This window comes from Macrotis lagotis, chromosome 6 (assembly GCF_037893015.1).
Source record: "Macrotis lagotis isolate mMagLag1 chromosome 6, bilby.v1.9.chrom.fasta, whole genome shotgun sequence".
NCBI lineage: Eukaryota > Metazoa > Chordata > Mammalia > Peramelemorphia > Peramelidae > Macrotis > Macrotis lagotis.
In genome coordinates, this window is record NC_133663.1 from 5,502,571 (window position 1) to 5,517,511 (window position 14,941).

The window sequence follows — 14,941 nt, forward strand, 5'->3', positions numbered from 1 at the left end:
CTGCAAGGCAAATGGGGTTAAGTGGCTTGCCCAAGGCCACACAGCTAGGTAATTATTAAGTGTCTGAGACCAGATTTGAACCCAGATACTCCTGACTCCAGGGATGGTGCTTTATCCACTGCGCCACCTAGCTGCCCCATTCGTGATGACTTTTAAAGCAAATTCAGTTCCTCTGTTCAGAGAAATCCAAGATTTCCTCTATAATTCTCGTTTCTCCAATTTGCAAGGGGTCCTCTAGCCTCCTCTTTATGACCTTTAGTGATGGGAAACCTCCTATCTCCATAGGCACTTTTTCCTTAGGTGAAGTCTAAGTGTATAGTGTTTAAGAACTCTTTCTTAAATATATAATTTCTCTTCCATCCTTTCCATTCTTTCACTCATCACTATGGTCCTACAAACCAAAACATTATGAGATCCTTGTAGTTTGTTTCCTTGTCTCCATAATTTCCTCCTTATCCCAAGCTCTAAAAATTATCAGAATATTTTTCCCAAACAGTTGTCCTTCATACTTCAAACCACCACCTTTTTCTCCATGAAAACAATGTATGGGACAATGATTGATTTGTTTCCATGAAAAAAAGTCATAAGACACATCCAAAGCAGCCCTTATATGCACTGTTCTTTTCTGGGGTGCACCCTCCCTGTGAAGATGGCTGAATAAGTTGATCCCCTCTTCCACATTCATCATGGATCTGTCCTACTTTCTCACAAGCTCGAGATCTCCTGAGCTTCCGCATGAGTCTTTGGTTCTCCAAATTTCAGGCTAATTCTGTCAGTGACCATCTTCTTTGAGAAGCATGCTGCTATGGGCATCACCTCCTGTGGAGCACCCAGCACCCAAACTTCTGAAATCCTGGACTCATGAATGAGCTGCCAAAAACCATCTGTTTCTTGGGCTTGCTGCTCATTGAACTGTGCCCAGGGTAAGATGCAGAAAGGCACAAGCAGCAAGTGATCAGAAGGTTATTCTTTTTTTTTTTTTTTAGTTTTAGTTGTTTTTTTTTTCAAGGCAGTTAAGTGGTTTGCCCAAGGCCACACAGCTAGGTCATTATTAAGTGCCTGAGGCCGGATTTGAACTCAGGTTCTCCTGACTCCAGGGCCGGTGCTCTAGCCACTGAGCCACCTAGCTGCCCCCAGAAGCTTATTCTTGATTAGCCAAGTACATATTTTCAGGTTGATGTGTTTGGAGCCACCATTCCTGCTGCTGGGAGGAAGGGAGAGAAATTTCCCATGGTTCTTACCCTTTCTAGAAATACAAAGGAGAAAAAAGACTAGATACTTCAAAAAAAGACTGGTTGCAGAATCCCAATTTGTACTCCATCTAGGTCAGAGAGTGGTTGGCTCTTTTGGACTCAGATTCCATTCAATTTTGATATAACCACTAGGCTACCAGCTTCATGGGATCTCACCAGGAACCAGTCCATTATCCCAAAACAGATATTCAACTCTGTGGGGATTGCTGCTTTTTTATTTTTAATTTTATTTTTTTTTACAAAAATCTATACTTGGGAGTCTCATCAAGTGGATCAGGGTACTCCATTTTGGAGGACCTCTGGTCATCCCTTTAGTAAAATAGATCATATATTTAGAGAAAGGGGGGATGTTAGATGTCATCACTTCACAGATGAGGACCCTAGCTACCTGAGAAATTAACTGAATTGTCCACCATCACCCAGGGAGGAAGGGTAGAAACATGATTCAAATGCAAGTTCCTTGCCTATAAATCAGGATGCTCTCAACAGGCTTTTTGTTTCAAGTCATTCATCACTCAGAAATCATTAGTGTCAATAGGGTGGGTCTTGTACTTATAAGTCACCTCTTCTACATCAGAATCATATTAAAGGTGTCACCAGATCGACATAGTTAAGATGGTGGGGTAAAGGCAGGGACCCCCAAACTCTCCCCAAACACCTCCAAGTGCCTTTGAATAATGACTAAACAAATTGGAAAGTGACAGAACCCACAAAAAATGAAATGACACCATTTTCCATCCCAACACAACTTAGAAGTTCTGCAGGAAATTCCATTGCACCAGTGTGAGAGAAGAGAGGAGTGTACAGGCCACCCCAGTGCAGATTGGCCCCCAGCAATCCACAAACAGGGAGTGGGGCAACTGAGTCCATGGCAGCCGTGTAGCTTCCAGACAGCTCATTTTCCAAAGACAATTAGAAGGTCATCAGGAAAGGTCTGTAACACTAGGGTGAGCATCTAGCACAGATCAAAGCAGGGTAATCCCAATTCCAGAAACAGGGTTTGGGGAGCAGTAAAGCAGCAGCAGCAGATCCTCCTGAAGCTCTCAGCTCCCAGAAGATTGGGGCTGGGAAGGAGATTATAAACTCTCTTTTAATTTACATTTATTTTTTTATTTGTTTGTTTGTTTATTTATTTTCATCCATATGCACATATATTTTTTAATTCCTTCCCACCCATCCCCCCTCCCCTCAGCAGTGAACAGTCAGGTTAGCATTGTACATACATATTTTAATAAATTTGTTTACAGGTTAGTTATTTTCAGTGTGAAGAAAGATATATAAGAGATAATTTATAAAGTGTTCATCAGATTCTGAAGTGTTGTTTTGTTTTGTTTTTCTTCCATTGGATGGGGATAACATTATCCATAGCCAGTGTAATACTGTTGTCCTAGCTCTCTGAACTGCTAAAAGGAGCTGCTTCCATCAAGATTGTTCATCTCACAAGGTTGTTCTCTTGTTTGGGTCCCTTTGCTCAGCATCAGATCCTAAAAGTCATTCCATGCTTCTCTAGAGTCCAACCATTTATGGTTTCTTATAGAACAATAGTATTCCATAGTCTTCCTGCACCATAACTTGCTTAGCCATTCCCCAATTGATGGGCATCCTCTCAATTTCCAATTCTTTGCCACTTCAAAAAGAGCTGCTCTGAATATTTTGGAACACGAAGGACTTTTCCAACTTTTTGTAATTTCTTCTGGATATAGTCCTAGAATTGGAATTGCTGGGTCAAATGGTATGAACAGTTTTATTGCTCTTTGGGTATAGTTACATTTTTTCTCCAGAAAGATTGGATCCATTCACAATTCCGCCAGCAATGCATCAGTGTCCCGATTCTCCCACAACCTTTCCAACATTAATCATTTTCCCTTTTTCTCATTTTGGATGATCTTATAGGTGTGGGGTGATACTTCAATGTTGTTTTAATTTGCATTTTTCTAATCAATAATGATTTGTAACTTTTTTTTAGTTGATTACATGCAGATTTAATTTCTTCATTTGAAAACTGTCTATTCATAACCTTTCACCATTTATCAGTTGAAGAATGATTTATAACACACAGTGCTATTACAGCACTGAAGCAGGACTCTGTTTTTTGTACCCATATTTAGCTCTAGGTTGCACTCCTGAGCTGTAGTTACAGAATGAGGAGGAGGAATAGTATATCAAAGCTTGTTGCCCTAGGGAAGCAGGGATCATCCTCACAGTTCCAGGGCAGAAGAATGTGTGTAGAGTCACATATAGACCAGAGCACAGGGCAGGAAAATAGTGAACACCTCTCTTTAGATCATACCACTTTGAAAGAAGTAAAAACGTATAGGTCCCTAGAAATATCTCTGTAAACAGCTGCACAAAACTCCTGAAGTATGGGACAATGCACCCTCCATCTGATCCATCTTTATCAAAGAGGTAAAATCAAGTTATAGACTGGGAAAAAGAGAAGAAAGAAAAAATCCTCTTACTATAAAAAGTTACTTTCCATATCACCATCACTATGTGACAAGGAAGAACAAAACAATCACTCTTAAGAAGATAGCAAAGTCAAAGCTCTTACATCCAAGGCCTTCAAAAAAATATGAATTGGTCTCAGACCATGGAAAAGCTCAAACTAATGGGGTCACAAAATTCGACATGACTGAAATGATTGGACAAGAATATTTGTTTCACAAAAATAACATGAATAAATGTACAAAAATTGTCCCCTCAGGAACTTAATTTTCTCTAATCCTCGAAATTTAGATGTGAAAGGGTATCAATATCCATCTGGCCAGGACTGGACTCACAATTTAACACAACTCCAAAATAATATTTTTCCCACTAAGTTCAAGTAGACTGGAGTCCTGTGACCTTCAATCATCAGGGACTCATTACTGGGTTGTCTGCATCATCCAGTCTCACTTCCTGGGCTCCTGAATACCAATGTCTTGAATTCTAAGGCCATATTTGAACCTCTACTCCATGTTTCTGGAATAGAAAAGAAGAGATGAAGATGCCAAATACCTGGGTCTGTTTTGGAGAGAGTCATCTGGCATCAGAAGGCATCAGATGCAGAACCCCTAATTGAGTGATGTTAGAGAAGGAAGAACCTCTTTCTTAGATGGAAGTGCTAGAATGTCCCACTGTTGCTATTAGGCCTTTTAATAGATGCTGCCTATTTAGGTTATACAGCAATGGAAATTTTTCTTTTACTCCTGAATATGTGATAGTAAAACTCCAAATGTCCATACATGCCATTAACCTGCAAGGTCTTGGCAGCAATTCCCACATGACTGATGTCATCTTCATTTGGGCATGGACCAAATCCTCCATTATAATTTACAATTTAGGAGAGGTTGTCAGAGTACATAATAATGAAAGGGGTAGGTGGGGTAAAAAGATTTAGTGATGCAGGATGAGTCTGTGATCAGTCCAGCACTCTGTACCACACATCGCTTCTGTTATTCTTACATCCTGACTGTCTTTTCTCCTTCCAATCACATAGTCTAATAGAAGCCAATGTTTGCTGTAAGGGTGCATCCAGGAAGTTTTATTGTGTTTAGGTAAACAGAAGATAGTATTTGTGATGAGAATGTCATGAGATCCACAAGTCTTAAGTAGAAGATGATCATTGCTATTGCTGCTTCCAACTCCATTCCTCCCAGGGACTCCCTGCCATGTCTGGTAATCTGATCCTAATCCAGCATTAAAGTCACCCACATTTAGAAGCTTGTCTTTTTTCATTACATTGATGATAAGGGTTTCTAGGTCTTCATAAAAACTTTCCTGAAGTTCATCAATGTTTGCCCTGGTGGGAGCATAGACACTGATGATGTTGGCATGGTGTTTTCCTGGAAGTGACAATCTCATTGTCATGAAGCTGTCATTCACTTCTTTTGGTAGGCATTCAAGAATGTTGATTAGATTAGTTTTGATTGCAAAACCTACCCCAGCTTCACAGCCTTCCCTTTCACTGCAACCACTACAGAAAAAGTGTATCCAGTTCCAACTTCAGTAAGCTGATCTTCATTTGCCAGCCTTGTCTCACTCAGGGCTGCTATTTGGATATTGTACCTACTGAGTTCTCTCACAATAAGAACAGTTCATCTTCAGGTCTATTTGGATCCTGTGCTATCTATGAGGGTGCACACATTCTATGCACCAATGGTGAGTGGAATCTTCTTTGAAGAAATTTTTGTAGATTTTTTTGTCTCTCAACCATACTTTGGGATTCCCACCTGCTGTGGTAATCAGACTAGGGCTAGTAAGCAGTCAATTTTTAGGGCACCTTTTTGAGCTCCTTCCTTGCATTAGGACATGAGTAATGTGATCCCTAAAAGGGTTGCTTAGTCACCCAGGGGGCTGCCAGATCTCATGCTGCTTTCAGTGGGCCCCCTGTGCAGGGTTGTGACTCCAACTCCAGAGTGTCTACACTTGCTACTTCAGCACTTGCCTGTCACCACAGGACTTTGAGGAATGGTTATGAGTGATGCCTTTTGTTGGAGTGAGTAAATTGGATTAAAGTGAGGTGGATCTGCATGAAGTCATTGGCCTCACTCTTTCTTCCAAAGTCATCATGGTCCAGCATAGCAAGACAGAGTCAGGACAACTGGTGATGGTTCTAGATGCAGTGGATGACCTTGACATCTTTGATGTCTAACCAAGCTCTAAGTGCAGCACCTATTTCAGTTGGCCTCATGGCCATTGGAACAAATTGGTCTTCTCTGCTCTTTCCACCAGTGGGAGACTTCACCTGTTTGGGGTAGACACTCTCCACAACTCACCAATAAGTTTGAGACCCCCTTGGTTACCCTCAACTTGGTTTAGCCTACCTGCTGAAATAGTTTACCAGGGTGTGGCCACCTGTTCATGCTTCAGCTTCTTGGAGCCGCAGGAGAGAGTTAGGTGGCTCAGGTACACATCAAAGGTAGAAAACAGCCCTCACACCAAAGGTACTAGTCTTCTTTGAACACATCCAGCTGGGTGGTACAGTGCATAGAGCAGCAGCCCTGGATTCAGGAGGACCTGAGTTCAAATCCAACCTCAACAATTGCCTAGCTATGTGACCTTGAGCAAGTCACTTAACCCCATTGCCTTAAATAAAAATTTAACAATAATTACTAAGGATTCCAAAGAGCTTTCTGGGACATGCAAGTGAAATCAAATAAGTAACAATAAGATTTCATATATAACATCCTGGTCTAATTCAGAGCTAGTAGAAGCTACTACTCTACCATCATACAAGGCCCTCAGCTTTATTTAGAAAAGAAAGCATGAAATACTGAGAGGCTGGTGATGTCCAAGAGCCCTTATATATGAGAAAACAAATGAAAAACCATCAGGTCTTACAGTTATTCACCCAAAGGCTGTTGAGGCTTTTTTTTGGACATAAGGCCAGTGTCAAACAGGAGACAATGGATATTTTTCCTTGGGATTCAAAGTACTTTTTGGGTGAACAGAAACTCCACCTCCAAATGCAACTTGTGGACCTTGTCAACACCTTCAAAACAACCAAAAAGTTTGTATGCAAATAAAACCTGTCCTCATCTAGGCCGCCTGCTCCTGCTGCTTATTTTTGTTATACTTCCCGGCTGCCCCTCCAAGCTGTTTGCCTCAAATCCATCTGTGTCTGTTTGCTGAAGTGGGAAGATTATTTGTTCCTTCTCAGACACCACCAGTGTCCCTGTACACAGTCCCAGCACCTGCTCTACAGATGCAAAGGCTAGCATGGCACACCCACAGGGCATGGGTAATAGCCATGCTGGGTTCTGTCTTTGCTTCTGTCCCCTGAACACCTTGCTGGCTGTTTGGAGATTCTCTCCTTCCTCTGGAGGAAGAAAATCCTGAAATTATTTACAATTATCAGAATGGCCTTTCAGAAACAGAAATATTGGAACTAAAAAGTGTTGAATCTTTTGGAAAGTTTTGAAGGGGTACCAAGAATTAACGAGCATATCCACCATGCTGCAAGCAAAGTCAATGGGCAAGCTTCTTATACAATTCAATTGGAAAGACATACAAATGAGCAAAGAATGTCTATGTATGAATCTAAAAAAGATGTCATACTACATACATCCCTATAAATAGGGTATTGTTTAAATATGACTATTCATTATATAGACAATGCAAAAATGATGAGCTGTTGGGACCTTCTGAGATTATTTTGTCTGTTCTATACAGGAACTGGATTCTTTCATATGGCAACTAACAGTAAATCAATCTCTGTTCAAAAGACCCCAGATAGAGGGAGCCCAGTAGATTTCAAGCTATTCATTCTGCTCCTGGCAAATTCTCATTAACTGAAAGTATTTTTGTTTTGTTTTGTTTTGCTTGCTTATTTGTTTGTTTGTTTTTCCCAAACATCAGGCCAAAGGCTGCCTCTGTACTTAAAAATCATTTCTTCTGTATCATGGGAACTTAAGAGTGGAAAGGGGCATATGACACCCACAAATGCATTTCCCTCATTTTCCCTCAGGATCAGGAAACTGAACATCAGGGTCACACAAATAATATTTCTAAGAGTTGCAATTCAAAATCTTCCTGACTCCAAGTCTAGTCCTCTTGTCGCTATTCTATCTAGTCCTGCCTTTGGAATGAAGTAGTACAAATTTGATCCCTTTTCTACTGACAGTCATCCAGATTCCCAAAGGTTATGATCCTCCTTTCAAAAGTCTTGTCTTCTCTTCTCCAAGATAAGATTCATTCTCTCATCCTCCAGGTGAACACTTCTTGAGCAGACTTTAGCTTAATAATGTTTTTCCTAAAAAAACAGTCTCCTGAACAGAATACAGTCTTCCAAATATGGACTGACCAGTGCAAAGCATAACAGAACTGTTACTTCCCTCATTCTCAGCACTGATTGTTTGAGGGTAATGGAAAAGACAATGCATCACGAATTCATATTAAGCTTGTACTTCAATAAAAGCCCATTTCCTCCCTTCCCTACAGGATCCAGCTGTCACTTTGAAGGCTTAAAGTGAGGTAGGGTATCTTTTCCTAATGTTAAATTTCATGAGCTCCCACTGGTGAGCTTTCTACCATGAATGTCATCTGATTATGAATTATTCAACCAATTAATTGTTGTTTTAATAAAAAAGAGCCTTTATTAAGGTTATATGGTAATAATAGATTATAGAAAATATCTCCCTTCAAATATTATGACACAATTTCTCACCAATGAATACAGATTCCAAGGGGATAGAGACTGAATTATACAAAGCATATATGTAAAAAAATAGCGCTCACAGATCTTCCTTGCTAGAAGTTATTTTCTCCCCTTCATGGAGTCCTTAAGTGGATATGTTCTAGTTTTTCACTGTATTTTTCTCCAGTCATGAATTTGTCTTCCTATAACAAATTAGATGTGAAGGTTGTCACAGTCGCCAACGGCTATGACCTAGGGAATTCAGCTTAGATGGCAATAAGAAAATGAGAAATCCAAAATCCTCGAGGTCCTTTGAAGTTCAGGTTTTCCTCAAGCTAAGGTTGGGGAAGTGGTGCTATAATAACAGGCTTAATTGCCCAAAAGTTTCTTTTCAGGGATTTTCAACTCATGTCTATAATAAAGCCCCTCAATATTAGATCCTCAACTAACTCTGGTTCCAAAGGCTTTTATTTTATAGATGAGCCAGGGTTATTTGGAAACAAAAACTTCAGTTATACAGTTTTAGAAGGAGCTGTGTAGGAAAGGACTCATTGGCATACTAAAGATTTGTCCTGTTGATAACCCCAACTTTAGTTTCCCTCTAGACAGAGCTGATGGGCTAATTCAGTACCCCAGGTTTTTCTGAATTGGTCATGGCCATCTTCTAGTTTTGTTTCTCTTTTCTTTGTGTGCTCTTTTCTTTGTTTAGACAGCTATCATCTTATTTCAGAACTTCATCTCATACTTTTGTGATTCATTGTTTAGATTTTGAAGGTCTAGAATGAGCATAAACAGCAATTATTTTTTATTCTGGCCAAAAATTTTAAAGGTCTTCTCTGCCCAGATTGATACTTTTGTGAAGGCAAATTAAGTCTTCTTTTGTCTCAATTCTTATCTAGTCCTTGGACTTGAATAGTCATTGCCTCAGACAAAAGGAACCCTGAGAAAGATCTTAACTTAGAAAAGTCCAGATTACCTACTGCATCTTGGATCATCCTAGGCATCTTAACTTTATCTTGTCACTGGATTTCAATGACTGGTGCAAAGAGTGAGACTGATGAGTTTTGCAGCTCTGCCCTACAAATCAAATTCACTCAAAAGTCTAGACATCAGTCTTTTAATGCCATTGGTCCTCTTCACAACTGAAGAATGAAGAATAACACAAAGAGTGTGTTAAAATGTTTTCAATTAAACCAGATATTCTTTCTGTTAACATCATCTCAGTTCTCCATGTTATCCAGAGTAATTTTGTATTTAATCTAAAGTAGGTGAAAGAATAATTTCTGGGGCAGCTAAGTGGCATAGTAGAGTCTGGAGGACTTGAGTTTAAATCTGGTCTCAGACACTTAATAATTACCTAGCTGTGTGACCTTGGGCAAATCACTTAACCCAGTTGCCTTGCAAAAAAACACTAAAATTAAAAAAAATTAAATAAAAAGAGAATAATTTCTAATTAACTGTATCATGGTAATGGAGAAGCAATATATGATTTCTCTTGTACTCTATTTAAAAATCATGATTTCCCTCATGTTAAAACAAATTAGGAGGAAAATGAGCAAGATATAAAAAGACCATCCTCCCAGGAAGAGACAGTCAGAGTTCAGATAATAACTTGTTCAGAGATGATAATCTTTGCAGATCAGGTTTGGATGATAACATTGTGCAAATTCCTATAGTTAGACCACTAAGGAGGTTAATGCTTTTTCCTCTATTCTTTGATTCTGTTTTAAAAATCTGATTTTCTTTCCTAGTTGTGTGTGGTCATTACCTCAGAAAGGTCTCCATCTATAGGTTAAGGGTAAAACCTTGGAGAATAAAACTTAAAAATGTCTAATCTATATTTTCTGTCATTTTATTTTAACACTATATTCCTAAGGTTACAGATTTTTGGATTCACAAGTATTTGACTGATTGAGACTATGTGATAAGACTATATAATTGAGAGATATAATAGGTTATAAGGTCTTATCTGTTACTTTAGATAGAATTCAATTTATTCAAGTTAATAGTTATTGCCTATGAAGAGCTCATTCAAATTTGACAGAAGAGAGAAGTGAATTAAAGTGAATCACTTATTAATTATTGACCTGTTAAAAAGTCATCATGAATTTTTTCTTTACCCATGCTTTTCAATTCAAACCTTAAAACCATCTAAATAAAACCCACATAAGCTCCTAAACAAACATTAACAAAATAAACTGACACACTAAAGAAAGAAGAAGTTTTCAAAATCAGGAGAACAGGAACTTGGAGATATTAAGCTTTGACCTCTATGCATTGTTTCTAGAGTTCAGAGAAGAATCCCCTGCCCACCCCAACTCAAGCCCCAAAATCTTTATACACTGTACTACTTAATTCCTAAACAGCCTTCATCTGGTGGCAAATCCTTGTTACCTGGCAGAGTCAGACAAAGAAAGGCAGAGAGATATGAAGAAAGAGATAGAAGAGATAGAAGGAGATAATAGATGAGGGACAGAGAGAGAGAGAGAGACAGACAGACAGACAGACAGACAGACTCAGAGATACAGAGAGACAGATACAGAGGGGGAAGGAGATTGACATAGAGACACAAAGATAAAGACTGACAAAAACAGAGTCAACAAGAGCAGTTTTTTTTTAAAAGAGGAAAAGGAAGAAATTCTTCCAAATTTCTGATGAGAATGTTCCCTTGGGTTATATGGGGTAATAGAGGACAATTAACACCTCTGGTGTGAGAGTTTGCCAAGTCCTTTTTGGGGTTGCTCCTCTACATTTGGTTTCTACTTGGCAGTCAACTCTTGGAAGTAGTTCCTAGAAGCTATAGTATGCACAGTGGAAACACCCTGGCAAACTATCTCAGCAAATGGGCTAAGCCATGGTGAGGATAACTAATAAGTCTAACATCCATTGGTAAGATAAAGGAATGTCAATCCCAAATATTTGAAGACTTCCCCTGGTAGAATGGGTAGATGAGAACAATTTGTTCCAGTGACTGTGAAGGTGCAGAAGCAGGTGCTGTGATGTGCTTAGAGCTTCATAAGACATCAAAGATGGTATTGTGGGGTGGCTAGGTGGTGCAGTGGATAGAGCACAGGCCCTGCAGTCAGGAGTACCTGAGTTCAAATCCCACCTCAGACATTTAATAATTACCTAGCTGTGTGGCCTTGGGCAAGCCACTTAACCCCATTTGCCTTGCAAAAAACCTAAAAATAAAAGATGGTATTGCAATCTGAACCAACACCAGCCTTTTGTCTTGCCACTGGACTTCAATGACTCTAGAAGAGAAAATGAGACTTTCAGCTTTGTGCAACTCTGCTCTACCCAAATTCAATTAGACTCAAACATCAACCCATGATGTCATGGGTCTTCCTCAAAAACAACAGCAACAGTTATAGTAATCTTTAAGCATGTTCAATGTCAGAACAGAGATTAAGGACAAAGATTTTGTAGACCTTATGGGAAAATGTAATTATGGTCCTTTCCCTTTAGATGGTTTGATGCTACTTGTGCTGTATCTAGAAAGTTCTTATATCTCCAATGCAAGGAAATACAAAAGATGGATGGGCATCCCAGCAGGGTAGAACATCATCACAACAGGTAATGTATTTAAAAGTTCTTTAGATTTTTTTTACAATGTCATGTCCCTATTAGGTCCTCCTTCAACACTTCATTCATTTTTCAACTCTCTTGAAAGGGAATATTGATGGGGCTCACCTTGAGAATAAAATTAAATCTGGCATTTTAAGTGCTTCCTATTTTCATTTTAGAATCACTGCAAAAGCAAAAGTATCCAGGAGCTTCTCAGAGCAGGCTGTCTAACTTCTTCCATTCACCTTTCCCCTCAACACCACCCCCAAAATCCAGAGGACTAGAGACAAGATGGAGGAATAAAGTAAGTGCCACAATTTACGTTTCTCAAAATTCCCCTCCAAAGAATTTTAAAAATAGTTGAACTGTGAAGTGACAGAATTTAGAAAAGTTCAGAGAAAGATATTGTTTTCAGTGTAAGACAACTTAGGAGATCATCAGAAGTGGTTTATGACACTGAATTGGGGTCTAATCCAAATCTTAGGTGATGACAACACCAGTGATGGAATGCTTAGGTAGTGACAGCAGTAATCCCTTTGGAACCTATCAAATCAGAGATGGTAAAGGAACTATGCAACTGGTTAGAAAGAGATTACAGGGTAGTTTATCAGATTGGGCAATGCGACTAGAAAGGAAAATGAACAATGTTTGCGGGGAGTGTAGGAAAACTGGAGCTAAAAACTGATCCAGCATTTCTGGAGAGCAATTTGGAACTATGCCCAAAGGTCAATAAACCTGTGCTTACCCTTTGATCCAGCAATACCACCACTGGTCTGCATTCTGAAGAGACCATAAAAAAAGGTAAAAATCTCACATATACAGAAATAGTCAAAGCAATTTTTTTTGTAGTGGCAAAGACCTGGAAATTGAAGGGTTGCCCATCAATTAGGGAATGTTTGAACAAATTGTGGTCTATGTATGGGATGGAACACTATTCTTTAAGAAATCATGATGGATAGGGTTTCATAAAAACCTGGATAGACTTGTATGAACTGATGCTGAATGAGATGGCAGAACCAGAAGAACATTACACACTCTAACAACAACTTGGAGTGATGATTAACTATGATGGACTTGTTCATTTCAGCAGCACAATAATCAAAGACTTGTGATGGAAAAATACTATCTATATGCAGAGAAGGAATGGTAGATTTTTAAATGAAGACCAAAGCTTACTATCTTCAATTTTTTACAGTTGTCATATATTATGGCATTTATTTTTCTCTTTGGTGATTTCTTTCTTGCATTTGGATTTGTTTCTTCTCTCACAATATGATCAATATGGATCCATATTTAGTGTGGTTAAAATGTAGAGTCTATATTAGATTGCTTTCTGTCACAGGGAGGGAAGAGAGGGAAGGGAGGTAGGCAAAAAAATGTAAAACTCAAAACCTTGCAAAAAATGACTGGAAAAATCTACCATCGTAGGTAGTTGGAAAAATAAATTTAAAAAATTAATATTCTCACACACACACACACACACACACACACACACACAGAGATTATAGGAACCCTTGTGCTAGCACTAGATGCAAGATGAGATACTGTTTGGCAAATCCATTCCCAACCCATGTTGGAGTCACAATTTGAGGGTGGAGATATGTATTTTTATCAAGGGAGCAGGGGGCCACAGACTTCCTGGGTGGTGACAAGATGGTTGCTTGAAGCTAGGAAACTCCTGGAAGTTTTCCAAAAAAAAAACTTTAAATGAAGACTCTAAGCAGGCTCTAAAGTGACAGAATTCACACCAAAAAAGATGAAGTAAAACAAGTTATCAACTCAACATGCAAGAACTTCAGAAAAGGTCTATCTCATGGAGGTAAAAGGGGAGTATAGCGCAATGTAGGCAGTAGAACTGGAAGGCAAGTGGGAGGCTCTTCACCACAGCACAGCTCAGGTCTTGGCTCAACAGCTCAGTGGTACAGTAGACCAACAGGGAGGGTCCCAATCTCAACTTGAAAGGGAAAGTCCAAACCCATGAACACTACTGTAGCAAGTGGAACTGGATTGGGTTAGTCTAATGCATGGAGCAAACTTTGAGCACCTGAAATGCCAGAGTGGAAAAGCTTCATTTAGACCCCAGGCCCAACACAAAAATCTTGGGACTATATCCCCTGTCCTCCAGGAGGAGAGTTTAACTACCAAAATTAGCTGGAGAGGAAAGGAGAGGGAGAGGGAGAGGGAGAGGGAGAGGGAGAGGGAGAGGGAGAGGGAAGGGGAGGAGGGGAGGAGACAGAGAGAAAGGGGGAGAGAGAGCTCTAACCTTAGAAAGATAGTTTTCTGATAGAGAAAATTAAAATGCACTCAGAAAAAAGAAAGCAGTGACAAAATGCCTAAATGTAAATCCTCAAAGAGACTAATTAATTGTGTTCAAATAGAAAAAAAAATCATTTAGAAGAGCTCAAAAAGGATTTGAACAATCAACGAAAACTTTAGAGAAGATATGAGTCATTGAGGAGAATTGTGAAATAAAATTAGCCAAATAGAAAAGCAAATTTGATCCTTTAAAAGTAAAAATAACCAACTAGAAAAGAAAAGCTTCTCCTTTAAAAGTAAAATTGACTGGAAAAGGAAACACAGAGCCTAACTGAAAAAAATAAATCTAAAGATTCAAAGTGGACAAATGGAAATGAAAGACTATGAGACATGAAGATTTTATCAAACAAAATCAAAAGACTAGAAAAATAGAAGAAAATGTCAGTTCTTCCTTAGGAAAATTGACTGACTTGGAAAATAGATCCCAGAGAGATAATTTACAAATTATTGGTCTATCTGAAAGTCATAATCAGAAAAATAGCTTGGCAAAATATTTCAGGAAATTATCATGGAAAATTGATGTAACATCCTAGCAGAACATAAAAACAGCCCTTGAAAGAATCAATTGATCAGTTCCAGAAAGTTGCAAAATAAAAACTCTGAGGAATATTATGGCCAAATTTCAGGATTCTCAGCTAAAGAAGAAAATACTACAAGCAGTCAAAAGTAAGTAACTTAAGTACCAGAG